This window comes from Ochotona princeps, chromosome 4, assembly GCF_030435755.1.
Source record: "Ochotona princeps isolate mOchPri1 chromosome 4, mOchPri1.hap1, whole genome shotgun sequence".
Lineage (NCBI taxonomy): Eukaryota > Metazoa > Chordata > Mammalia > Lagomorpha > Ochotonidae > Ochotona > Ochotona princeps.
The window spans coordinates 38,832,620-38,858,538 of record NC_080835.1 but is presented as its reverse complement, the minus strand read 5'-3'; the positions used below and the strand labels follow the sequence as shown (position 1 = coordinate 38,858,538).

Genomic DNA, 25,919 nt, shown 5'->3' with positions numbered 1-25,919 from the left:
AAAGAAAACAGAGAAAATTTGTTACATTGGTACCTAGGGAATATGGGGCTTTGGCGGTGATGGGACTCCACAAGGACCAGGTGTCTCTAATTAGTAATGTGGCACAGAAGATACATACATGATCTTCATGGCTACTCCTGGGCCTTATATTTGGCCAGCTGTAGCCCACTGGCCTGAGGCTGCCTAGATTAAGGAGAGGCCCGAAGAGATTTCCCAAAGGCATCCTAAACACCAGAAAGGTTGGAAATAGCCCAGCTGAGGAAGTAGCAGAGAGAGAGCGCGAGCAAGTGGTAGAGGGGCAGCAAGTGCCCCATGCCCTGCCTGCCTGCCTGCCTGCCTGTCACTGCAGGGATGCTAACCGTGGTCAGTTTCCTTTGAAATGCAGTCTCATGGAGGTGGGAGTTACTGCAAGAAGAGCTGGATGTTGCTGCTGTTACACAAAATGGCTTTCTGATATCTTGGGCTAAAGAAGAGCACAGCTGACCTACACTCGGCTGCTCACCTGGCCCCTTTCTGCAGCAAGCTTCTTGTGGCCTGCACCCTCTGCAGGTGCCTCTCCTGTGCTACCACAGCCCTCTGCTCTGGAGGCAGAGAGCCGCTGATGCCTAAATCTGAATTCTGGCATTGGCATTCATTTGCTGTTCCTGGCAAGATACTTGGGCTCTCTGTGCTTCACCTGCAAGCTGAGAATGACAAAATCCTTCTTCACTGAGATAATGTTGTAAGCTAGTGGTTTCTCACTAGGAACCTCTCTTTGAATCTGTTGCAAGTCCCTTGTCTGGCATCCACAGCAGGTGTAAGTTCTTTGAGGGCAGGGATGTCTGGGTTGCATACACAGCTGAGGTCCTGTGTCCACCATGATGTCCACAGCAGTGAATACTTGCATGCATGAATGAATTCCGCCCACTAAGATCTCTCTGGAGAGCCCTCTCTTTCCACCCACCATGCCTCTAAATCACAAGAATTCCTCAGGAATAGAGACTGGGTTCATTTGTATTCCATTCTCTCTCCTCTCCTCCCTTTTACCTACAAGGCCATGCAGAACCCACACAAAATTTACTTTTTAAAATTTGTGGTTTCTTCCCGGTCCCTTCACTCCTAAGACTTCACTTGGAGGTCTTTTCCATGTGGGCCTTACAAAAATCCTTCTTAAAAAAGAAAAAAGCATCCCACAGCTTCTCCAAATGATCCAACACAGAATTACCCAATGATTCAGTGATCCCTTGGTAGGTAGATACTCCAGATGCTCTGTGCTCACCCCCTTGTCCAGGATTCCTCTCTCTCCATCCTTTCCTTGGCTATAGTTCTGGTGTTCTCTATCTTCTTCCTGCCACTGAATCCAAGGTCACATCACTTGCTCACATTAAGTCCATGCTCACACTTTCCCTTCTATCTCTCTTTAGCCACCTGGAGTCCTGCCGTTTCCGCTCAGGGATGCTTAAAATAGATGCCTTCAGACTGAGATGGCAAAGCAGTGTGCTCTACACAACTGTGTCCAACGACAGAGACATGGTTCAAATGTGGCGAAGCCACTCAGGGTAAAAAGGCCATATCTGAACACACAGGCTATGAGAAGATGTAAAGTGAAAATGGCAGGCTACATGTGAACTGATTACAACCTCACGAAACATGGAGCTATAGAACAACAGACCAGAATATATAAGATGACTGGGGAATGTGATATCTAGGAAAGAGCATGGTCGTTTCACAACTGTCATTCATGTTTCAAGAACGGACAAACATCCTTAGGCAAGTGGTGGAACAGACATACCCTTAGTCACACACATGTCTTCATGGGTGACTCCCAAGGTTGCACTGAAGTCCTCAAAACTCTGCCTTTCTAAGAGACAGGTGGAGGCAAGAGGGCATTTCATGGACTCTTTAGACTTGGCTTGTTTCTGATGACTGTCATCGGTCATTTCATCACTAAAGGGAAGGGCTAGTTAGACTAATTTGCCATCCTAGTACCCACGAGATTTGGCTATGAGTGGTTGATCCCCCGATATTAGTCTGAAGCTAGGAATTCCTATCAAGATGTCTGCTCCTTTACATGTCTGCAAACTGGACTCTGCATCCAGTTCGAGAGGGTGCCTTCTCAACAGAGCACATCACACTCGAAGTCTGGAGCTGGAGTCATGGTGGCTTTGTGGAGGTCACAGTAAGAAGGTGACTTGTCCTTCAGGTACTGGACAGAGTGAAAGGCTTTTTACAGCTTACAAATCTAGGAATTTCTGAGCTGCGTTAGACATTGGAAGTCAAGGATCTTGCTCCACATCTCACCAGGCAGAGAAAATATGGAGATGATGAAGAATGGGAGCAGAGGGGAAAAAGGGAATCTTATACCATCCATACCCAAGTTTAAGGTCACAAAGGGCTTTCTGGTGATAATAGTGGTTGGAAACTAAACGTGTTTTAATCTATCTACGTGCTAAAGATGGTCTGCATTCCCAGGTTCTGGGGACAACAGACCTGCAGTTCAGATGGCATTTGGACCAGGGGCTGACAAGATGCTATGAATTAAGACCACATGTCAACTTGCCCCTTACAAAGGCCAGCCTGATACCTGGTTCCTTGTGCTGGTGGGGACAACCCATCTCCCCTGGGGAAGGACCACCCACCTGCCTCATATCCCTCAGGTCTTCTGAGTGTTACAGGGAATCACCATCACACTTCCACTGTCTGGCAGGAAGATGAGAATATATCACAGGTCATAGGAGCTCAGTGCTTCAAGTGACTCAGAAACCCAAGTCCTATCTCTTGGGAAGAGGGCAAACTGGGTTCAGGAGACAAGAAGCATCTCACTCCATACCACCAAACCGTGAAAAAGCAGGACACGTCCTGTCAGGTTAGACAGCAGATTTACCTAGAAAGTGCAAGATCTGGGGATGGGAGTGGACCTAGTAGGGAAATTGTGGACACTCTTGATAGGCTGCACCTCCCACTGATGAGCATGAGAATTAGGGCTGAGGGAAGGCCTGGCTGGACAGGCAGTGGCACTCGCTGGCATGAGCATAGGCTGGATGGTGGGGATGGGCAGGCTGAGCTAGGCTCCAAAACACTGATGTGCTTGAGAGCCAAATGGGATGCAGAACAGACTGGACGAGTCTGCTGCACACACCAACATGTGCAGGAACTGGGCTGGGGGTGGGCCTGGTGGGGGTTATTGGGGGTCACTCTGACTAAGCTTCAGTTCCTATTGGTGTGCATGAGGGTCAAGTATGTGGTGGCAGGGATGAGCTGAACTGCAGTATCTATTGCTTTGTGTATGAGATGGGGCTGGGGACAGAACTGACCAGGTGACTATAACCACCAGTGTGTGTGTAGTCTGAGGTGGGTGATGGACTTAATTGGACCCCACACTGGCTGGGACAGACAGGAGTCAGGTCTGGGGACTCCTCCAACTAGATTACTGGACTCAGAACCCCAACCACAGGGAAAATCACAGATCCTGTGGTCTGACTGTGGAGTGCATGTGTCAGAACTGGATTCCATTGGTTGTTGAAGGTGTGGTCAGATGTACATGGGGGACATGACAATCAGTTCATTGAGGCCTGCAGAGGATCTCTAGAACTATGGAGGGGAGAAAATATTGGGCAGCTCTCCTGGGCTGGCTTTGATAGTGAGTATCAATTACTTTATACTCATTCAGGTACATTTCACTAGTTAGAAGCAGTGCTTTCAATATCAAGTCATAGTGAATAAATATGCATATTTGACTTAAATTTTTATATTAGGATGGCAACACATTCAAGTCATCTGAGCTTTATAATTTTGATCATACTTTGCTTGCAAAACTATACTGCCTTTATTTATTGGCTCATCTAAGCCCAAGAAGGTTCAGACATAAATAGACATTTCTAATATCCATTCATTCAACAACTGCTTAGCAGATCCACTGAAGAGGGTAGGCTTGATCTGCGAGGTACAAAGAATACACAGGTGTTTCAAAAAGCTCATGAAAATGGAATTAAAAGGTAAATTTACTTTAGTGCAAAAATTTAAGAGAATTACTTAAAGGCATAGAGACAGAGAATCTGCTATTCACTAGTTTACTCCTAAAATGCCTGCAACAGTCGGGGTTGGGCCAGGTTGAAGCCATGGATCAGGAACTCAGCTCAGGTCTCCTACGAGGTTGGTAGGGAGTGAACATTAGCAGGAAACTCAACTCGGAAGCGGGTTAACACCAGAGCCCAGGCATTTCAATATGGGATGTGGACATCTCGACTGCTTTGTCAAATGCCCGGCCTATTGTGCAAAAAACTTGAAACTCATATATACAAAGATCTTCAAAAAGACCATTAAAGCATTTCTTAAAAAATTATGGATTTGAAAAGGGCTTCACAACAAATTCAATCTTTTTTCTATGCGTGTGTTTGATATAAACAGAATTCAGGGTCTCTCTGGCTCATCAGCACAATGCAATTTGTCATTTCTTAGCCCAAAAGCACCTACATGTTTGGCACTATCCTCTCTTCTACCTTTTCCATCACCATTCTCCCACATTAAAAAAAAGATTTATTTATTTTTATTGGAAAGACAGATCTATAGAGGGAAGGAGGGATAAAAAGATATTCCATCCACTGGCTCACTCCCCAATTGGCCACAACAGCCAGAGCTGAGCTGATCTGAACCAGGAGTCAGGAGCCTCTTCCAGGTGTCCCACATGGTACAGGGTCCTTCTCAGGCCACAAGCAGGGAGCTGAATGGCAAGTAGAGCAGTTGGGACACAAACTGGTGCCTATATGGGATGCTGGCACTTGAAGGAGAACAGTAAACTAATGGATCCATTACACTGGGCCCTCCACTGTCCATCTCTTATAGCTACACTCGTGGTTCCCTGAAAACATCAAGCTATTCCTGCTTAAGGGTGTCTGCATTTGTGGTCTCCTCTTCTTAGCATCTGATTACCTCATCATTTTCTTAGGTCTTTCTTTCAATATCACCTTCTCAAAGACATTAAAGAAAAAATCATTTCCCTTTTGTTTCAAAGAGAATGAGTGATTGTGAGAAAACAAAAGTTTTCTCATTTGCTGGTTCACTCCCTAAATGCCTATACTATCTGGGGTTCAGCCAGGCAGAAGCCAGGAGCCAGGGATTCAATTCAGGTCACCTATGTAGGTGGCAGGGGTCCAAGTACCTGGGTGTCACCTGCTGCTTGCCAGGGTGCACATTGGCACGTACTGGAACTGGAAATGGAGCCAAAACTTGAACCCAGGTACTGTGATATATGATCCAGGTGTTTTAACTGGTGTGCAAAATGTCCACCATGACAATTCTATTTAAAGGCATCTTCCCCTACCTTTCCCTAGTCATGCCCATCCCACTTTATCTTTCTGCAGAACACTGCTCACCACCTGAAATAGATTCTCCTCTCACATCAGAGCTTGGGCTGGAAGGCTGTCTTTCCCAGTAGCATATCGCAGAGCTCAGAGCAGTCCGGCCTGTAAGAGCTCTTCATGTTTATATCATATCTGGAGATGGGATGAATGAATGGGCTCTTGACAGCTTGGGGTGCTTGGTGAACCAGCTTTGCAGGAGCAATCCTGTTAGTTCCCCTGTCAGATCCAGGGCTTCTCTCCAACTCCTCCCTTCTGGCCCCTGTGAGTGGCTTCCTCCACCAGCCATGTCTTTGCCTTTCCTCCTCTGTGGAGCAGATATCACTGACCAGCAGCCAATTTTGATGATGCCCAAGTCTTTTGCATCCACTACCTTTTTTATCCTTTCTTATAAGCACCCCCACTCGAGGCGCTCATAATCTCTCACCTGGATCATTGTGATCATTTTAAACTTGGGCTACCTGCCAGCAGGCTCTCCCCCTCCATCTGTCTCCCAATGGCTGGACTGATTGAACCATCCTCTACTCAGATACTACAGATCAGCTCCCTAGCTTGGTGCTCAACGTTCCCAAGCAGCTCCTCCACCCTCCCAGCCAGCTTCCTTCTCACAACCTCCAGTGGGAATGAACTTCATTGCAGTTTCAGAGCTCCATCCTAAAGGTTCTCCTGCCCATCTGTCTGCCCAAGCCACTTCCACTCCATGAAACACTCCTCCGTTCTTCTAAGGTATGCACCATTCAGACCCAGCTCAAATACCACCTTTCCTCTCCAAGGAAGTGTTCCTGATCTGATCTTCCACCAGAATCAAATCTTCCCTTCTCACTCTTTCCAAGGGATTTTCTGCTTCTCTTTCACAGAGAGTCTCAAGAAAGTACAGGTTACCTGAAGCAGAGAAGGAGCTTAGCCCCTGCAGCCAGATCCTCTAAGGTGGGACCTGCCTCTGTGATTCTGATGCTCTTAAGGAATGCTTCCTTGGACAAGTGGAAGTCTGAATCTCAACCTCCCCATCTGTAAAATGGGACTGATAACACTCTGGACATCACGGGTATGTTTTGTAGAGTTAGTGACAGATTAAAAGAAAAGCTTTGACACCATGTCAAAATTAACTATTAATTCTATCATGCTAAGTTGCAAAACACTAACACAAGTTCTGCTCCCTCTGGGGAGTCTCCTGGGTGTCTCTTCCTGTCTGGAAAGTCCAGGAATAGGTTCCTGGGAAGGGGGCTGTTTTGAGGAAGCAGGACTTTGAGGTCCTGTAATCACATGTTCTGGATGATTTGAAGAAAGGAAGGTGTGGAGGCCACATCCATAAAGCTGTGAGGTCCTAATGGTATTAACAGCCACCGATTCCCAAGTTTTCGCTAGGCCCTGGCCAGGAACTGTGCTAAGCACCCTACATACGTCACTTCCTCGAGTCAGGAAGTACTTTTTCACTGAGAAAGAGAGGAAAAGCAGGCCCAGGACAGTAACATAAATAAGCGTTCCCCTGTACGACAGAAGCCCAACACTCACTATAAAGTCTGTGGGCACGGCACATACTGGAGAATGAGTGTGCAGACACGAACTAGGACGTCAGCGGCGGCTGCTGGGGTTACAACATGTGGTCACCAGCTTCCTGCTCCACACTCTGCTGTTTGCCCCACTTTGGAAGAGGTTCTTAAAACAAGCACCATGGGCCCCCAGACTTGGAACAGGTGGCTGCTTCATCAACTCACCATCCAGCTCTGCTCCAACTACTTCCACACACGTGTTGGGCTAACCTTCTTGCGCCAAGCATCAGCTCAGCTGAGGACACACAGCTGCCCTTGAGGGAGCCCTGGGCTGAGGACATTGCCCAAACCTGGTGTGGTTGTAACTCAAGCTGCCCCAGCGGCTTTGTCAGCAATACTTCACAGACACCCAGGAGAAAGAATTGGCTGGACGTGGGGACAGCCACACCGGGATGTGAAAGGGGTCTGGTTTATTTACAAGGCTTGGTACCTTCAGGATGAGGAGAGAGTGACTAGTCAGGGCAAAATCAGGGAAGAGGATGAATCTTGAATGCAACATTATCTGGTCCATGTTAGGATGCTCCAGCTCACGGGCTCCTGGGAAAATCTTATCTCTGGTCCAGGACTGCCAAGATCTCTCAAACTTAAGTCTCGAACCTGGACTGCTTGCATGTAAGAGAGGTCTCCTCTAAGGCTGAATGAGGCAAATCAAAGGCCATTTAAAAAGAACATTAACAAGCAAACACAAATGAATAGGTAGGAAGAAATCTCAAACGAATGGCACCTGCCACTCCAATTGGGGCAGGGCTGGTACGACAATGTGGTAAATCCTGGGCTTGTGAGGTTTCAATGGGGGATGAGATGTAGTTGTGGAGTGGGGAAATGAGTAGCAAAGCAAAGCCAGGGCCAACAATGCAGGGTTTGTGACTAATTTTCCAGTGACCTTGGTTAAGCCACCTCACCTGGCCTCAGTTTCCCCAGCTGTAAAATAAGTAGACAAAATGAGTTCCCGAGGTTCTTAGGGTCCTGGCTGCCCATGCCACCTGATCCTTAATAACATAAATCCTTCAAGGCCCTGGGCATTCTCCCGGTTTTTCAGGAGCCTGGGCCTTACCAAGGGTGGGGGAAGCGGCATGCTGGGGGAGGGGAACTCGTTGGGCTTTTATTTTGGGAGTGGGGGGGATGTGAGTGGACAAAGCTACAGGGTTGGGGGAGGTAAAGCTACGCGGGTGGGTGGGAGCTGCGGTTTGGAGAGACCAGCAGGCCAGCGGCGATTTCCAGCCTCCCCACGGGGTTCAGACACAGGAGAGGCAATGTAGCCTAGAGCCGCGCACCAGCCTCAGCCGAGGAGGCTCGGACCCAGGACCGTTACCCCAGTGCCTCCCTGGAACCGCGCAAGAGCTTCCTGGGGAGTGGCTGCCGCTCCTCCCCGGCCTCCAGGCGCTGGACCACCCACCTCCCCGGCGGGTGAAGGGGAGGGACCCTTCCCCCAGTCCGGGGGCGACCGGAGCCCCATGGGGGCGTGGCGGGGGCGGATGCCGTTTCCCCGGACCTGAGAGCATCTCCACTCAACGACGGCCCAGGAGGACCCTGCGGCCCCAGCCTTGGGGCGCCCCCCACAAAGGCGCCCACGGAAGCGCAGCACTTACCGGCCAGAGCGGGCTCCGGGCGCCGGCGAGCTGGCGGGCAGGCGGGAGGATGTGCGCGCGTGTCTGCGTGTGTCTGTGTGTCTGCGTGAGTGTGTGTGTGTGTGACAAGAGCCGAGCTCTGTGCGTCTGCGTGTGCGGGGGCGTCCGTCAGTCTGTCCGTCCTTCCCGCGCTCCGTGCGCGCTCCCTCGCCGAACCGCCCCACCAAATGCGCCTCAGCAGTGGAGTCGCTGGCGCAGCCGCGGGGTCGGTTCCGCACCCCCCAGCCCGGCTCCGCCCCGCCCCCGGGCGGGCTTGCGCCGCTCCCCAGGAATTGCGCAGGGCCGGCGGGGCTGGGGGGTGGGGAGCTCCCGCAGCGCGCCGGGAGCCAGGGGGACCGGATCACAGACCCCTTAGCCCCCTGATCTGGTCTCGGCCCCACCTCCACCCCCGCAACTCTGCGCGGAGTCCCCGCAGGCGCCGCCCCCATGCCAAGGTTGTCTGGACCGGGAGGGCGGGGGCGTGGGAGCACCGCATCCATTTCATTCATGATTTTCTTCTCCCAGGATCCCTGGGTCGACAGCGTCCGCCAGAGAGATCCCTGCCTGGCCGTGCGCACCCAACCCAGACAGAAACAGGGAGGCACACTGAATTAGGGGCTAGTGAGACAAAGGGTCAGAGCTGTGTTGTGGTGGGGGGCGGTGTGTGGAGAGGGTGCTGTGGCACTCTCAGCACGATGCCCACAGCTGTGCGCACGGTGCCAGTGCCCATGACCCGTTCCAGGCGGGTTTCCCCGTTTCTCCTTGTCCAGTCACTGGGGCGACTGCGGGTGGGGTCCGGTGGGTGCATCTCTTTCCCTTCAGGGACTCTCACCCTCCTGAAATGCGTCACGGGTTGGGGAGGGGGGCTGCCTGTCTTGGCTTTCTTCTGGGCACCAGGGGCTGGGACGCGCAGGGAGCTGCCTGCGCACCCTACAATCCCACATTCCTTTGGTTGGCACCTCGCCAGACTGAGGTTCCCAAGATTCCGTCCTCGTGGGGGCTCTTTGAGGTTTTGGGCAGCAGGCAGGGATGGAATCATAAATTCCATTTTTACACTGGGATTCAGAGGGGAGCCCCACTCCACCCCCAACATGCCTGCCACCTAGTTCCAGGGACCATCCTCCTTTGCCAGGATTTCCCCCAGTAGCCCCTTTACTGGTCTCCCAGTTTCACTGTCAGCAACCCTCTCCCCCAGTCGAATGCTTACACAGCAGGCAGAATGATCCTTTAAAGCTAGTCTGATGGTGGTGTTGCTTCACTGAAAATCCTGCAATGGCTTTCCTTGTCCAAGGGAAAGCTAAAGCCACCCCCCACCCCCCACCCACCCACCCCCGCTGCCCTGTGCCATGACCCGCAAGACTGCATGAGGTGGCTTCCTGATAGCTCTCAAAGCTCACTTCCTTTCTTGTAACTTCGTGAGCCCTGGGTACCCCAGCATTTTTCATGTATCAGCAGCACCAACATGGCGCTATCCCGTGGTCTCAGGACCATTGCACTGTTAGTTTTTGCCTTAAAACTCTTTGCCCAGGAAGTTTCAAAGCTGACTTCTCTCTCCACCTTTTCAAAATGGGTCCCTCAAAGAGGCTTTCTGTGGCTAGCCAGCTTCTATTTGAAATTGCTGGTCCTGTGGGTTGGTGTTTGGTACGATGGGAAAGGCTGTTTATGAAGCCTGCCTCCCATATCAGAGCACCTGCATTCAAGTCCTTTCTCAGTTTCTGATTCAGCTATAGGCCAAAGCCAGCAGCCTGACACTCAGTCCAGGTCTCCTGCGTGGGTGGCCGGGACCCATATACTTCAGCCTCCTAGGGTTTGCAGGAAGCTGGATCAGAAGGGGAGGAGCTGAGACTCTAGCCATGGGCTGTGGGCATCCCAAGTGGTGACTTAGCCACTGTGCCAAACACCTACCCTGGCTTGTCTAATTTTTAAGGTCCAGTATATATGTATATATTTCACCTCCTTTCCCATTTGAGATCAAATAGAAATGTTCTCACTAAATCAACCTGATCTGACACATATCCATCTCCTGAAACCAACAGGAGCAAGGAACCTTCAGACCCTAACAGCAAAAGACCTTGCACTATCTGTTAGTGATATCTTCCACCTTTGCGCATGCCCAGAAAAGCCCTGGACAAACCACAGTGACCTTCCCAGGGAGACGTTAGTGAGCAACACCACCCACCGTTTTGAGTTGGCTGTGTGCAGAAAAAGCAACTGGGCATGGCCCAGAACACACCAAGTGTTGTGTGCGCACAGAACATGAGTCAGAGACAGAGGGTACAACCACGCCTCCCAACCAGATAAAAGCCCTCATTCAGCTCTCCTCTAGGAGCCAGTTGGAGAAACCTCTTCCCTTCCTTCATTCTGTCTCCCATGTGTTTCTGCAGAGGCCTCCAACAAACCTTATATGGGTTGCATGTTGGCCTTTTGGCATTCCATTGCAAGAAGCTGGGGAAAGGGTTAGTAGCACATGGAACCTCCTCTGGCTACTCCCAGGATATCCAGACCTGGGAACTTCCATTGGCTGTATCCCCCTCCTGCCCTGTGCACGCCCTTCTCAACAGGTTTACTATGAACTCTTGTGAGAAGGGGTCTAGCCTCCTAGGCTCCCTGATTCCCAGCCCAGAAGGGCTTGTTTGTGGATCAACAGCACCCAGTTGGCTTTATATCTTTATCTGGGGAGGGGCCTAGCTAATCTTGTCTTGTTCACAGAATTTCCTGCAGAGTGCAGTTGGAGAACAGAGAGAAATCTATTGTGAGATGACCAGGCCATACTGCTTGGCTATATGAAGCGTGGGTAGCCATTGTCAGCCTGCAATGCAGGACTCACTCTCTGTCACTGGTTGAGCTTCCCCAGCTGGCTTTGGTGCAGCTGTGGCAGCTATAGAATCCTTCAGTGTGTATCATTTGGTTTTCCATGTGTTACTCAATTCCTTGTTCATGGCAACTTCAGGAAATAGGTATTGTCATGTTTGTATTCAGAAGAATAACCAGAAAGAATAGTGATTTGCTCAATGTCACAGAAAGGGTGAGTTTTTCCAAATTCTAGGTAATTCCAGAGCCCCAGCTCGCAGCACAATAAAGGCATTGAGGGTTGATGGAGGTGAGAGGAGGAAGAAGGTATCAGGAAACCCTCAGCAGGGTCAGCCTGGCCTAGAATCTTCTACCTGGTTCGGAGTCATAGAGCCTTGTGACAGGAACCTACCTTGCAGGTTTCTGCCTGCATGGCCTGCGCCATCATATGGGAATGTTAGTTGTAGCCTTTCCTACAAGCATCTTCAAATGGCCCAGCTGTGTGCTCAGGGTTCACAGGCCAGCCCTGTCTGTTGGAGGTGGGCAATGATGCCATGTCCCATGACTCAGGCAAGAGAGAACTGTGTTGATGCGTCTAGATGATGTAGGAGCTCAAAAGAGGAGTTTTCTTCTTTGCTTCTTTGTAGTGGGTTCCCATCAGGTAGGGTGACACTTAAAACTAGACTTCCAACCCTGTTTCTACACTGTGCACCCTGTTTTTATTTATTTTTTATTTTTTTTTAAAGATTTATTTATTTTATTACAAAGTCAGATATACAGAGAGGAGGAGAGACAGAGAGGAAGATCTTCCGTCCGATGATTCACTCCCCAAGTGAGCCGCAACGGCCGGTGCGCGCCGATCCGAAGCCGGGAACCAGGAATTTCCTCCAGGTCTCCCATGCGGGTGCAGGGTCCCAATGCATCGGGCCGTCCTCCACTGCTTTCCCAGGCCACAAGCAGGGAGCTGGATGGGAAGTGGAACTGCCGGGATTAGAACCGGCGTCCATATGGGATCCCGGGGTGTTCAAGGCGAGGACTTTAGCTGCTAGGCCACGCCGCTGGGCCCGTGCACCCTGTTTTTAAAGGGTTCTATTTATGTATTTGAAAATGAGAGTTATAGAAAGAGGGAGAGATAGAGAGGTGCTCCATCTGCTGGCTCAATCTCCAGCTGGTTGCAACAGATTGGGCTAGGCCAGGAGCCAGGAACTTCATCAGGGTCTCCTACATGATTTTAGGGTCTCAGATACTTGGACCATCCCCTGCTGCTTTTCCTAGGGGCTGTTAGCAGGGAGATAGATTGGAAGTATAGCAGCCAGGACTTGAACTAGTGCCCATACAGGATGCTCACGCTACAAGTAGCAACTTAAGCCACTGCACTACAGCCCTGGCCTCATTGTCCACCTTCTTACTGAAGAACTTCATCTTCCCGTAACCTATGGAGTGTTACCCTGGGGTGCAGTTATGGAAAGAAAGTGTAGCGTTTGTTAAGAGCTTTGAAAACCATCCGTATGATTCCCTTGCTTTCTCTGCTTGCATTTGCACAGCCACCTCAGGAAGGCAGTACTGTGATTAGCTGAAGCACAACCTTAGAGCTCACTGTTCACTGGCGTGACGGAGTTCTAGCCTGTGTCTGCCTCTGTTCACACAGAGCACCTGCTCCCTAACTCCATTGTTGGGGAAAGATAATAATACTATCTTCCTCTTGTCTGTTGGTGGAGACGGGGATGTCTGTGGGGCCCACGATGATGAAGTAGCAAGGCTGGGATGATGAGGAGGCTTATTGAGTCATTCCTGTGACTCATTTGCCCTGCTCTGATGGAAGAAGGAAGCCGGGTTTGGGAAAGAGGAGGAAGGAGAGAGAAAGATGGTCTGAGAAGCCATCGAGTGTCTGGCTGGTGGTTTTTGATGGACTGTTAGAGTCAATATTTCTTGCTTTTGGTCTTACTTGTCATTCCCTGTGTTGGTAATAAAATGCTCTGGTTCAGTGAAAATGCTGCCCCCCATCCAGATTTTTGTTTATTTACTTATGTATTTATAACTCAGTCCAATCCACGAAGGATTTGAGGTACCTTGCCACAGGAACAGAAACCATAAAACAATGTTAAAATATCAATAAGGATAAAGGAAGGCAAAGGAAAATGTAAATAAACTTAGAGAGATGAGACCACAGCTCAATAATTAAGGTGATTTCTAGCTAGTTCTTCCTGTGTACAGCAGAGTTGGTGAACATTATTTCATTTAATCCTTAAAAGAGAGCTGTGAGGTAGGTCCTATTATTATCTTCATTTTGAAGCATGGTGAAGAACTGAGACTCAGCGAAATGAAATCAGGTGCCCAAAGTCATGTAACTGGGAAGCATGAGAGCCAAGAATTGGGTCCAGTTTCATATTGGAACTCTTGACTCTGACCACTGTCCTGTCCTGTCTCTGCAATGGACAGAAGGTCACAAATTTATAGACTGCAGGAACCTCTGGAACACTGTGTGTGAGCCTCAGATTTGGTTAGAATCATCTTGGGTGCCAAAAAAGAACAGCCAGTCAGTGACTTTAATTGGTACTCTCACATCCTTTAAGTTTTTACCTAAGTTTGGTTTCTCAGTGAGGTCTAACTTGATCACTCTACATAACACAGCTTATTTCATTCTGCTATCACTTTCCAGGTACCCTTTGTCCTTCATTTTATGATGACACATTATTGTCATTTATTTATAAATTATATGGTAATATTATACATTTAATGTATTATATTTTTGTCGTAGACATAGCCTGCATTCTATTTTAATAAATTCATGACCGTTTAATATACTTATTTAATTATATTACAGCATTTCCTTCTGAAATACAAGATCCACATGGGTGGGTATTTTTGCGTCCTTGATCTAAGACATCTTGGACAGTGCATCGTGTATAATTTGTACTCAATAAATTGTTGTTGAAGCCTGAAATGCCTTTTTCAGAGGGAAAAAAACCAGGCCAATGCATCGGAAGTGGTGAAGTAGGTCACTTGTTTTTGTTAGCTCATGCTTTTTCTTCTTTCTCTTCCCCTTCCTTCCACCCACTTCTATCAGGATTTGGAGATAGTTCCAGCACCGAGGCTTAAGAGCAAGTCTCCAGGCAGGTTTTTGACCAGTAGCTTCAGTGTTAAAGTGAATGAGTAAATGAAATTCATGTACTTAGCTTTGGTGAGCTGCCTCAACAAAAGCTGAGTGTTATGCACCCACCCTGAAAGCAGCCAAGGCCAGCCTGCTAGGGGCCTAGGAAGAGTGCTCAAGTGCATGTCCCAAGGAGTTGAGATTGGAGAGGATGCTATGGAAATGGAGCCTGGAAATATTAAAAAACAGAGCTTGCATGTGAAAGGATTGATTGGAGGGAAAGGGTATCCTCATGCTGCTAGAGCTAATCCCAGAAGTTGTAGTTGCTGGCTGTAAGCCCCAAGAGTGAAAAGCCAAGGATGAGAGTAAGGTTTCTCAGAGGAGAATTTTAGCTGAGAGTAAGCAGCAGGTTAAATACAATGCATACATGTGTGTGGTCTAATATTCCCACCATGGCTGCCAGGCCATGCCTCTGAGAACCACAGACACCTACCCACCAGCTCAAGGTGAAGGGCAAGGTCGCCTGGCTGCTGCTGATTCCAGGAAGGAACCGCAGCTCAAGGTGAAAATCAGAGCTTAGTCTCTGTTGTGATTATTTTCTGGGCTCCTGTAAAAACATAAAAACATGTTAATTAAACAAAACCTTTTAAAAGGGTGTACTCTGAGTTCTTTTCTGCTCCAGAAGCTAGGCCCAGTCCATGTTGGAGAACAAGTCATTTTTCCTGCTACCTTGACACTTACATTCTAGTGGGGAAGCCCTGACAGTGAACTAGCTTAAAATACTAAATCACAGGGTAAGTCAGACAATGGTAAATGCAATGAAATAAAAAAAGAAAGAAAGAAAGAAGAGAATCAAGATAGCAGAATAGGATGAGGACACATTTAAACAGATGAAGAAACATTAGGGTGAAGCACAGAGAGCACATTCCAGGAAATAGGAGAGGACAGAGTACAGAGGGGCACCTGGAGCCTAACAGACAAGGGAAAGCAGTGGAGACAACAGTGTTGTGTTGCAGTGACCAGATACCCCAGTGGTATTTAGCGAGCAGTGATCCAAACTGCACCGGCAGCCAGAACTCTACCAGCAACCAGATGGGAATGGGAGCTCCCTGGGAACTCAGGAGGTGAACCCAGTCCAAAGAACTGCTGGTTCTGCTTGTTTATTTGATTTGACCAGAAGCAGAGACAGAGCAGCAGATCCCAAACAGGCGGTGTGGGAACAGGGTGGATTCCATAGCCTGGTCTACCTCCTAGAACCCCCCAGAGCCAAATCGGGCTCCATTTTGTGTAGGAAGGCAAAGGCTATTGGACAGGACTGCACATGGCTCAATGAATTGTACCAACGTGGCATCCTACAGGTGCCACCCAAAATAGGTCTGAGTAGTCCCCAGACCTATTGGCCAGCAGATCAAGAACTCCACAAGTGGCACATCAGGCACCAATTTGTACAGTGTGGTAAAGGCTTTGAAACTGGAGGGACAAAAGTGAGCTGCAAATGCACTTGAGCTGGAAATGAACTCACTGAGCTCAGTGCATTGCATGGGTCATACATTGAAAATAATACCAACTTTGGCATCTTACAACTTAAAATAGGTCTGTGTACGCCTCAGACCTAATGGCCAGCAAGTTCTGGCAAGACCAGCACTACCAGCAACCTATTTATTCAGGACACCTGATGTCTCCATAATCCTGGGAACTACTCTAACCAGAAATGGGAGAAAGGTTGTACAGACAGTAGTCCAACAACAGCACAAGATCACAGGAGGCATAGTGCTGAGCCAGGAGCTGGGGCTACAGAGACCATAGTGGAAGTCTAACATAAGAGCCCAGACCTGAAACTCATTGGAAAAATGGCACAAGTGACTGCAAATGAAGAACCGGGTGCCAACCATAGTAAGTAAAATTGAACTGTACACCTGTGGGTATCACAGCTTGAAAACCTGCTCTAAGGAGAAGTATCTGCTAACCAGAAGTATAATGAGTAAGAGCCAAAGAAGAGACAAAGGCACAATTAATATTACTGAAAACTCCCCTGAAAAGGAGTAAAAGCCTTTGACAACCTCAGATTAAACTGAGGAAGATATCAAGAAAATGGGGGATAAAGAATTCAAAACACTTGTTATAAAGCTTCTTATCAGCAATGAGAAGCACATATAAGAGTTCAAGGAATATGTCATGCAGGAAATAGCAACACTGAAACAAAATCAAGCAGAATTATTGGAAATTAAGGACACAGTGCAGCAAATTAAAAATTCAGTGGAATATCTCAATAATGCAATGATCAAGGCAGAAGAAAAAATCTCAGAATTGGGAGCTGTTTCTTGACGTAATGGGGAGACAATCAAAAAGTTGGAAGCAGAGCTGGGTCAAGCTAAAAAAAGTATTCAAGATGTAAGAAGCACTATTAAAAGACCGAATATAACAGTTATGGGAGTTCCAGAAGGTGCAGAAAGAGAAGCTGGGTTTACAAATGTATTTAATGAAATAATAAGAGAAAATTTCTCTAATCTAGAGAAAGAATTGGGAAACAACATCCAGGAGGGCCACAGAACTCCCATTAGGCTTGACCAAAAGTGATCTTCATCACATGATAATCAAGCTCTCTTCAATTGTACATAAGGAAAAGATCCTTAAATTTGCACGTGAAAAAAAATCAGTTGATACATAGAGGAATGGCAATTAAACTCGCAGCTGATCTCTCACAGGTAACTCTATAGGCAAGAAGAGAATAGAGCGACATATCCCAGATTCTAAAAGAAAAAAATTGTTGGTCTAGGATAACATACCCAACTAAGCTTTCCTTTTTGAAAATGAAATAAAATTCTTCCACAGTCAAGAAAAGTTAAAAGAATACGCCTCTTCCAAACCTGTCCTACAAATGATACTTCAAGATGTTCTCTTGACAGAGAAAACCTAAGGCACCAAAAAACTAACCACCAAAAACCTAACCCACCAAAACCAAAGCAAATATGAAGAACATCCCAGTAAAATAACAACAGAAGACTAAATCAAAGAAGGACTGACCAATTATTAAATGACAGGACCAAATTACCACCTGTTCAAATTAATCCTGAATGTAAATGGCTTAAAATCATCAATCAAATGTCATAGATTAGTAGACTGGATTAAAAAAAACAAAATCCATCTATCTGTTGCCTACAAGAGACATATCTCACCAACAAAGATCAGTGGAAACTGTATCTCATGGATTTTGATGTTTTTATTTTTAGTTTCATTTCTTCAGAACACTTTTTTTTCTCGTTAATTTCTTCAGTGACTCCTAGATCATACAGTAGCATCATTTTCTTCAAGACAGTTCTTGATTTCGTTTTACATTTCTTCAGTGACACATTAGGCATTCAGTAGCATGTCATTTAACTTTATGGCATTGTAAAATTTTTAAAACTTTCTTCCTGTTGTTGATTTTGTTTTGTGGCTTTTCATTTGAGGGGATGTATAGTAACTGTGTAATGGAGACCATCATATTTAGCAGCATGTTTTTTTTAACTTAATGGCATTGAAAATTTCTGTTTTCCTTCCTGTTGTTGATTTTTTGTGGCTTTTCACTTGAGGGGATTTATAGTGATTGTGTAGTGGAGACTGACATGTCCAGATGTGAGGATATGGTGCAGTGTGCATCTCTACTTCTGGATTGAGGATGGACTCCCAGGGAAACTGTTGGATGTATCTTGACAATGGGATGCTGAATTCTCTGTCATTGTCCAAGCCTGCAATGATGGACATGTGACTGTTTATGAGGAACTATGCTGTTGTGATGATATGGGAGAATTCAGAGTGTGTGTGCGGGGATTTATGGAGGGGGTAAGGGAAATCCCAGGGCCTATGGAACTGTATCATGAAATGATAACAATAAAAAAGTGAAAAATCACAATAAAATAGTAAAATAGAAAAAAAAGAAAAAAAACAAAAGAGAAAGAAGGAAAAAAAAAAAAAGGAAATGACATTGGAGTGACGGAGACCGAAGGAAGAGAACAGGCGCCCTCCATGGGTTGTTCTGAGCAGGTCTCTCAGGGAAGAGGGTGTTTGAACAGAGACTTGAGTTGCAAGCAGGACCCATGGAATTGGGGCAGGGGAGGAGTTTCCAGGCAGAGGTTCCCCCTCTAAGTACAGTAAGGTAAGAGAGAGGTGAGAGAGAGAGAGAGAGAGAGAGAGAGAGAGAAAGAGAGAGAGAGAGAGAGGGAGAGAGAGAGAGAAAGTAACGAAGGAGAGGCGCACAAGAACAAGACTGCAGGAATTATGGCTTTATCCTAATGTCCTGGACGCTTAAATGTTTCCAGGTGATGAGAACTAGACATGAACTGTGGATGTGAAAGTGTAGTGGCAGCATAAATGCACTGAGAGCCCTGGGCCCCCTGCTTGCGGAGGACCCTGAAAGGTCACTGAGCCCTGTGCTTCGGCTGGCTGTGTCTCAGATGCTCTGGTTGGGGGCACTGTTAGAAACTCTGGGTTCAGAGCCTCCCACTCCTGGCCAGTCTCATTCCAGTGGGTGGGCAAAACTCAACATTAGGGAACTTTCCCAGTCCCGTGATCTGCTGATTGGTGAGAGTTGGGGACACCCAACCTGATGTGGCTTATGCTTTTGGTAGAGGAGGAGAAATGCCTTGTTTGAGGGCACACAGGGGTTAATGGCTCCAATTTCTAGACCATGGAGGCATATATGGTCAGAAATACCTGCCACAAGCCTCAGAAATACTCATTGATTAATACAGACAAAACAGAAGCTCATGGCATCATGGCGTGGTAGGTTAAGCCACCTGCTGTGATGCCAGCATCCCACATTGATGCTGGTTCAAGTTTTGGCTGCTCCACTTATGATACAGCTCCCTGTTTATGGCCTGAGGATGCAGCAGGGTATGGCTGAAGTCCTGTGGCTGAAGTCATGTGGCAGACTTGGAAGAAGCTCCTGGCTCTGGCTTTGGATCAGCTCAGCTCTGACTGTTGTGACCATTTGGGGAGTGAACCAGCAAATGGAAGATCTCTTCATCACTGTCTCTCCTTTTCTCTCTGTAACTCTGCCTTTCAAATAAAAGTAAAATAAGTCTTTAAAGAAAACACAAAGGGAAACTCACAGATGGAAGGTGAAGCTAAAGAACCAGGCTAGGGAGGGTGGCAGTTGGGAAGCTCCACAGTGTGCAGGATTAGGAACGTCTTCACCATCTTGGACAGGCACCTTTTCAGGATGCCTGAGCACCTGATAACCTATCCTTTCTTTCTTTTATGGCTTTCTTTTTCTTTCTTTCTTTCTTTCTTTCTTTCTTTCTTTCTTTCTTTCTTTCTTTCTTTCTTTCTTTCTTTCTCTCTCTCTCTCTCTCTCTCTCTCTCTCTCTCTCTCTCTTCTCCTTCCTTCCTTCCTTCTTCCTTCCTCCTTCTTTTTTTCTCAGATTTATTTGTTTTTTACTGGGAAGGCAGATTTACAGAGAAGGAGAAACACAGAGAAAGATCTTCTGTCTGCTGAGTCACTCCCCATGTGGCCACAACTGCCAGAGCTGAGCTGCCCTGAAACCAGGATCTGGGAGCTACTTCTGCATCTCCCACAAGAAAGTAGAGTCCCAAGGCCTTGGGTCATCCTCTACTGTTTTCCCAGGCCTCAACAAGGGAGCTGGATGGGAAGCAGAGCAGCCAGGACAAGAACTGGCACCCATATGGGATCCCAGCAAGTGCAAGGCAAGGACTTAGACTTCTGTTATTTTTTCCTTCCTGTCACTCCAGATTTGAAGTCAAGGAGAGCTGAGTACTGGCTGTGGGCCAGGGTGGAGCTGACAGTCCCACCAGAACTTCACTCCAGGCTTTAGCTAGAGGAAACCTGGGGGCTGTCACCAAGGGAGCAGCCAAAGATGAGCAAATTTCCAGGTCACCTGATACCTCAGAGGGTGGTAAAAAGCAGTCATCAATGTTGTCATTGCCATGGTCACAAAAAACATGGTGGTTTAATAAATTCTTCCAAAGTTTCAGGTATTACCTAAAGCATGTTACAAGTATGTGTACTTCATTGCTCCTCTAAGCCCACGAGACAAGTTCTGAGGTGGGTCCTAGGCCAGCAGTTGAAGGACAGAAAAGACACGTAGCAACTAATGTCTGCATTCTGCTTTTGTAGGTTCCCAAGCTCATCCACGGCCCTTGGTCATGAGGATGAGATTTCAAGATTTAAGATTTCAAGCTGGGAGCTTGTGTGTGTGTGTGTGTGTGTGTGTGAGAGAGAGAGAGAGAGAGAGAGAGACAGACAGACAGACAGACAGAGACAGAGAGACAGACAGAGAGAGAGAGAGGGAGAGTGATATCTGCCTGTTCATCCCTCAAATGGCTGCAATGGCTAGGGCTGAGGCAAGCCGGAACCAGGAGCCAGGAACCTTGTCTGAGTCTCCCTCATGGATTCATGGGCCCATGCACTGGGACATCTTCTGCTGCTTTCCCAGGTGTTTTAACAGGTAGCTGGATTGTAAGGGAAGCATCTGGGACTTGAGCTACTGCCCGTATAGGATACTGGCATTGCAGGTAGCAGCTTTACCCACTGCACCACAGTAGTGGCTCCTGGGAATTTGGTCTTACAGAGGCAGTTGTGATTATAGGGGCTAGGGCCACGATTTTGCAGAAAGTCACAATTGCCTGGCTCAGGTTTGGGGTCTTGGAGAGGGAAGGAAGTGAACTGAGTTGAGATAAGAAATGGAATTGGAAGGATTTCCTGACGGGATGAAGCTAGATAGGGAGGGAGAGTTTGGGATGAGAACAAATGTATGAGCTGGGCAGCTGGGTAAGGAGTGACGCCACCTGCTGAGGGAAGCCTGACAGAAGTTAATTGGGGTGGGGAGCGGAGATGCCAAATGGACTCTTAGACATGTGAAGTTTGAAGTTCTGGCGTGACAGGGACATGCAGGGACACAGGGCTTGGCGGCACCTTTCCCTCTGCAGCCCGTGATCTTCCCCCAAGCCTTGCTGATTGAACAGCTCCACCTGCCTCAAACCCAGATACTGCTAGAAAATAACCCTGTAGGCTCCCTGCTTCACCCCTTTCCCATCCCAGATGAGCAAGCAGAGGTCAAAGGGAAGGGGTTTTTGGGAGGTCTCAAGGGCAATCTGGGGCTGAGCTGAAATCAGGGGCCTGGGCTCCCCAGAGGACTCTACCCCGGTCTCATGGGGTCCTAGGCCAGAGGGCACTACGCAGGCACAGGAAGGAACAGAGGCTGCATCTAGGCCTCAAAAGAGTTTTGTTTGGTGTGTAACTTATTCAAACTGGGCACCACCGTTAAAAAAAAATCTGGGTATCCCAAGTACAAATCCATATTAAAAACAAAACAGAACAAAGCAAAACAAAACCAAAACAAGCCCACACAGGGGCTGGAGCTTTGGTTCTAGTGACTGATCCTCCACCTCCAAATGCTGGCACCTCATTTGGGTGCAGGCTCGTGTCCTGGTTGATCCACTTCCCATCCAGCTCCCCGCTTATAGCCTGAGGAGGCAGCAGAGGATGGCTCAATGTCTTGGGAGCCTGCAACCGTGTGTGTAAGACCTGGAAGAAACTCCTGGCTCCTGGCTTTAGATTTGCTCAGCTCTGATCATTGTGGCTGCTTGGGCAGTGAACCAGCGGACATAACTTTTTCTCTGTTTCTCATTTTCTCTATAAATGTGCCTCCCCCCCCCCCAAATCTTTAAACCCCTTTTCCTCCTAACAAAATACCACACAAAATTTGGCAACTTGAGGTTCAGGTTCACATCCCCAGATGACAGTGCAGGATGAAGCAGGATAGCATTTGTTCCTGGAGACAGGGCTCGTCCGTTTGCCACAGGCCCCTCTCAGTCGCATCCCAGGGAGCAGGTGTTGTGTTGTTTCTTTTAGAGGAAAAGTCACTGTTTCCTGTAACATAGCTAATCTCTCACACGACCCCAGCTTGTTGTTTTGGTGCATGTACACGTTGTAACTCCGTCCCTTCCCTTCCCCTCCAAGCCACACACTTCTCGTGTGCTAAGCAAAGTTTTTGAAGAAGGGCATTCCAAGGTTCTGGTTCCGACTTCAAGGTCCGTCATGTGTGCATCAGAAATGATCTGTGCCATGGCAGTGCTGGATTGCTCGGCACTGGGTTTGGAGGGATTGCTTATCCTTGACTGTTTAGTCCTTGAATTATGATTTATCTTTTTAAAAAATTTATCCATTAATTACATTGTATTATGTGACAGTTTCATAGGTACTGGGATTCTCCCTACCGAATTATGATTTATCTTAGCCATGGGAAGGAAACACCTTTTGTTTTGGGAGTTCATCCTTCATTTTTGTCTCTGAATGAAATGAGTTCTTCAAACACCGTAGCTTAGCTTTAGTTGCTAAGAACACAGAGCAGCAGGAGAGGCTGCCTAGAGACCAGGCCATCAGAAGTGCCTTCCTCCTCCCTCCCTCCCTTCTTTCCTCTCTCCCTCCTTCATGTTACCAGAAAAGCCCAGTGGGTTCTTTCCTCAGCTTAGTATAGAAATAAAAAGCGGGAATCTGTTGCAGACAGAAAAGCTTATTTGTGAAGGGACCAGGTGAGCAGGGAAGGGAGAGGAAGGGACAGCACCTCCAGAGAGTAGGCCAGGAGGTGGGGGTCTCTTGAAAGAGGAGGGAGAGACACCAAAGGTTTGGGGAAGGGTCTTGCGATTTTAAGCATTCCCTGACCCCTCCTTGTTGGACGGGAACCTACAGGTAAGATGTTCCCCATTGGTGGTTTCTTAGCAGGAAATGGGTGGGCAATGCTTGTGCCGCCCACCTGAAGGTGTGGCCAAGACCTCAGGAGGCTTGGATGGTCTCCTGTTGCTTCTCCCCTCCCTTTCTCCCTCTCGCCCTTCCTTCCTTCTTCTGTATTTCTTCTTCCTTGAGACCAAAGATATCAGAATTGACAAACCCTTCTACAAAGGCCAGTCTTAATCACCCATAGACTTCAGATCATCCAGAATCCGAACTTTTATAAAAGACCACTCCCACCAGGTAAACAACGGTTGGTGAAATGATCTGGGTTTCAATCCAGTCTTTGACATTATAGTTAACTGACTTGGGAAAAACAGCTGTTTCCCCTGAGACTCAGTTTTCCAACAGATAAAGGAAGAGTGGAGAAATGGCTGGATACTTCCGTGGTTTCTTCCAGCCTCATGATTTTATAAGGAGACTGCCAGGGACTTAGCGTCAGGTAGCACCGGCAGGAAGTTTATCCGCCTCTCAGCTTCGCCCTGAAGCTGTGCTATCCAGATAGTCTCTGTGGCCATCCTTTCGGGATATGCACTGAGTATTCCTTACTAGGTGGTAAGGAAGAGAATTTTATGCACCTTTCTCACTACATACTATTTGCCTAGTATCCGCCTTGCGTGAGAATCTTCCTTCTTTCTCTTATTTTAAAGAAAATGATTTATTTTGTATTAGAAAGGCAGATCTACAAAGAGAAGAGACAGAAAGATCTTCCACCTGCAGGTTTACCCGCCAAATGGCTGCAAAGATCGGAAATGAGGCGATGTAACACCACAAGCCAGGAGCCAGGAGCCAGGAACTTCTTCCAGATATCCCTCGTGGGTGCAGGGTCCCAAGGCCCTGGGACATCCTTGGCTGCTTTCCCAGGCCACAAGCAGGGAGCTGGATGGGAAGTGAACCAGTGCCCATATGGGATCCTGGTGCCTGTAAGGGGAGGATTAGCCAGTTGAGCCATTCCCCTAGCCTCGAGAATATTCCTTCTAATATAGCTCCAATGTTGTGGAAATGGCTGGTGACAGAACCTAAACTTCTCTGGTTATTTGTTCCAAGTCCAGCATTTCCCTCAGATTTGACTGGTCCACAGCTGTGGGGGAGAAAAAGTGATTTAAAGCAACATGTGTGCGCCCTCTGGTGACCAATGTAAACTTTGCAGAAAAATCTGATAAGAACTGAATCACTTCTCTGTGGCTGTGTTGCAGATAAGATAAATGGGAATTAATATTCTGTAAAGTAAATCACAGTATTAAATGGGAAGGCAATTTTTTGAACTTGTATTTCCTGTCCTCGAGCTGACCTTTGCCTGTTTGTTGGTCCTCCCGTCCTCTTCCAAAGGTTTCTTCGTATACATTGATTATTTTAAAATATTCTACAGGAAGAATGCATAATCATAAAAATATCTCCCCGTGGGATATACTGGCTCAAAACCCAAAGAGGATTAACAGGCCTTGAGTTCCTCTCTTAGTGGCTGGAGACACAGATATAATGTTGTGTTTTACTTGGAAGAGATTGTCTCTGCATATGCTTAAAACCACTGAGCCAACAAAACTTCACAGAAGAGTCAGACTCCTGAATCCTCACAGTACTGTAATGGATGTCCTGAGTCCTTCCCACTGCTGGATCAAATGACTCTGATATCATCAGTGTAGTGGACCAATACAATACCGCCACACTCTGGAGTGTCCAGATGGTCCAACTCTCTTCAGAAAATTCTTAGTAAGTACAACTGTTGTGCACTCTTGCCATCCCGTTTGATGCAAAGTGCTTCTAACCCCCTTCCTGATGGGTATTAAAGCTAAAGTATTTGCCATATCAAACGCTGCACTATATGTGAGACCATGCTACTGTGCTCAGGGAAGATGCTAACTGTGGCTCAGCACCTGCCACTGCCACTGCTGTTTGGTAGTGGTACCAGTCCCTGATATTCCCCAGAGTGCAATGCGTTTTATTTGCTTTTCAAAGAGAAACAGTTTCAGAGAAACGGTTTTAGAGGTTTCCCCTTGATATTTCATACTACAGTAGCTTTTATACCATAGTCAAAAAATCACAAGACTTTAGCTTATTGATTAGTAAGTTCCCTCCAATGATTGAAGTGGAGCTGGAAAGTTGATGGCTCGTTGTCCTGTGGACCTAATGTCTGGCAGACCTGTCTGGGGAATTCACCTGTGTGTGATTCCTGTTCCATGGGCTCCTTCTCTAACGGGGGGCAGTGATGCAGATTTAGGTCCTTCGGTTTCTTGGTCAGGTCAGACTTTGGAAATAACAGCCCTCAATATGTCTAAGTTCTCTCCTTATCCAGAAACTGGCCTTCCAGTCACCTGAGCACCTTTGGAGAAGGACTGGCGGACTCTACACATTTAATGTAGTATTTCCGTGTCCTTCTGCAAGGGGTTAAGCCTTTCTTTCTTGTTAAATACTGAAATATAGTTTTTATTAAAGATTTACTTTTTTTTAAAATTGTAAAGACAGATTTACAGAGAGAAGGAGAGACAGAGAAAGATCTTTCATTCCGCTGGTTCACTCCCCAAATGGCTGCAATGGACTGGGCTGATTTAGTCTGAGCCAAGAGCTTCTTCCGGATTTTTCACATGGTTTCAGGGTCCCAAGGCTTTGGACTGCCCTCCGCTGCTTTCCTAGGCCATAGCAGGGAGCTGGATGGGAAATGGAACAGCAGGACACAAATTAGTGCCCATATGGGATGCCGGAGTTTATAGGCGATTGATTAGCCAATTGAAAGATAGTTTTAAAATGATTGATTTGAAAGACAATGAAAGACTCTCATTCACTGATTCGCTTTCCAAATCCAAGTGTTCTCAGCAGCTG

General features: G+C 47.4%; 1 protein-coding gene across 1 annotated transcript in view; it reads right to left on the bottom strand.

The window, feature by feature from the left end:
- The window catches only part of PTPN5 (protein tyrosine phosphatase non-receptor type 5), a 60,902-nt gene extending 52,220 nt beyond the window's left edge, over positions 1 to 8,682 (bottom strand). The window contains exon 1 of the mRNA XM_058663263.1: positions 8,476 to 8,682. The gene's annotated coding sequence lies outside the window, so the exon portion shown is untranslated. The remainder of the gene's footprint in view (positions 1 to 8,475) is intronic.
- Positions 8,683 to 25,919: the final 17,237 nt, after the last annotated feature.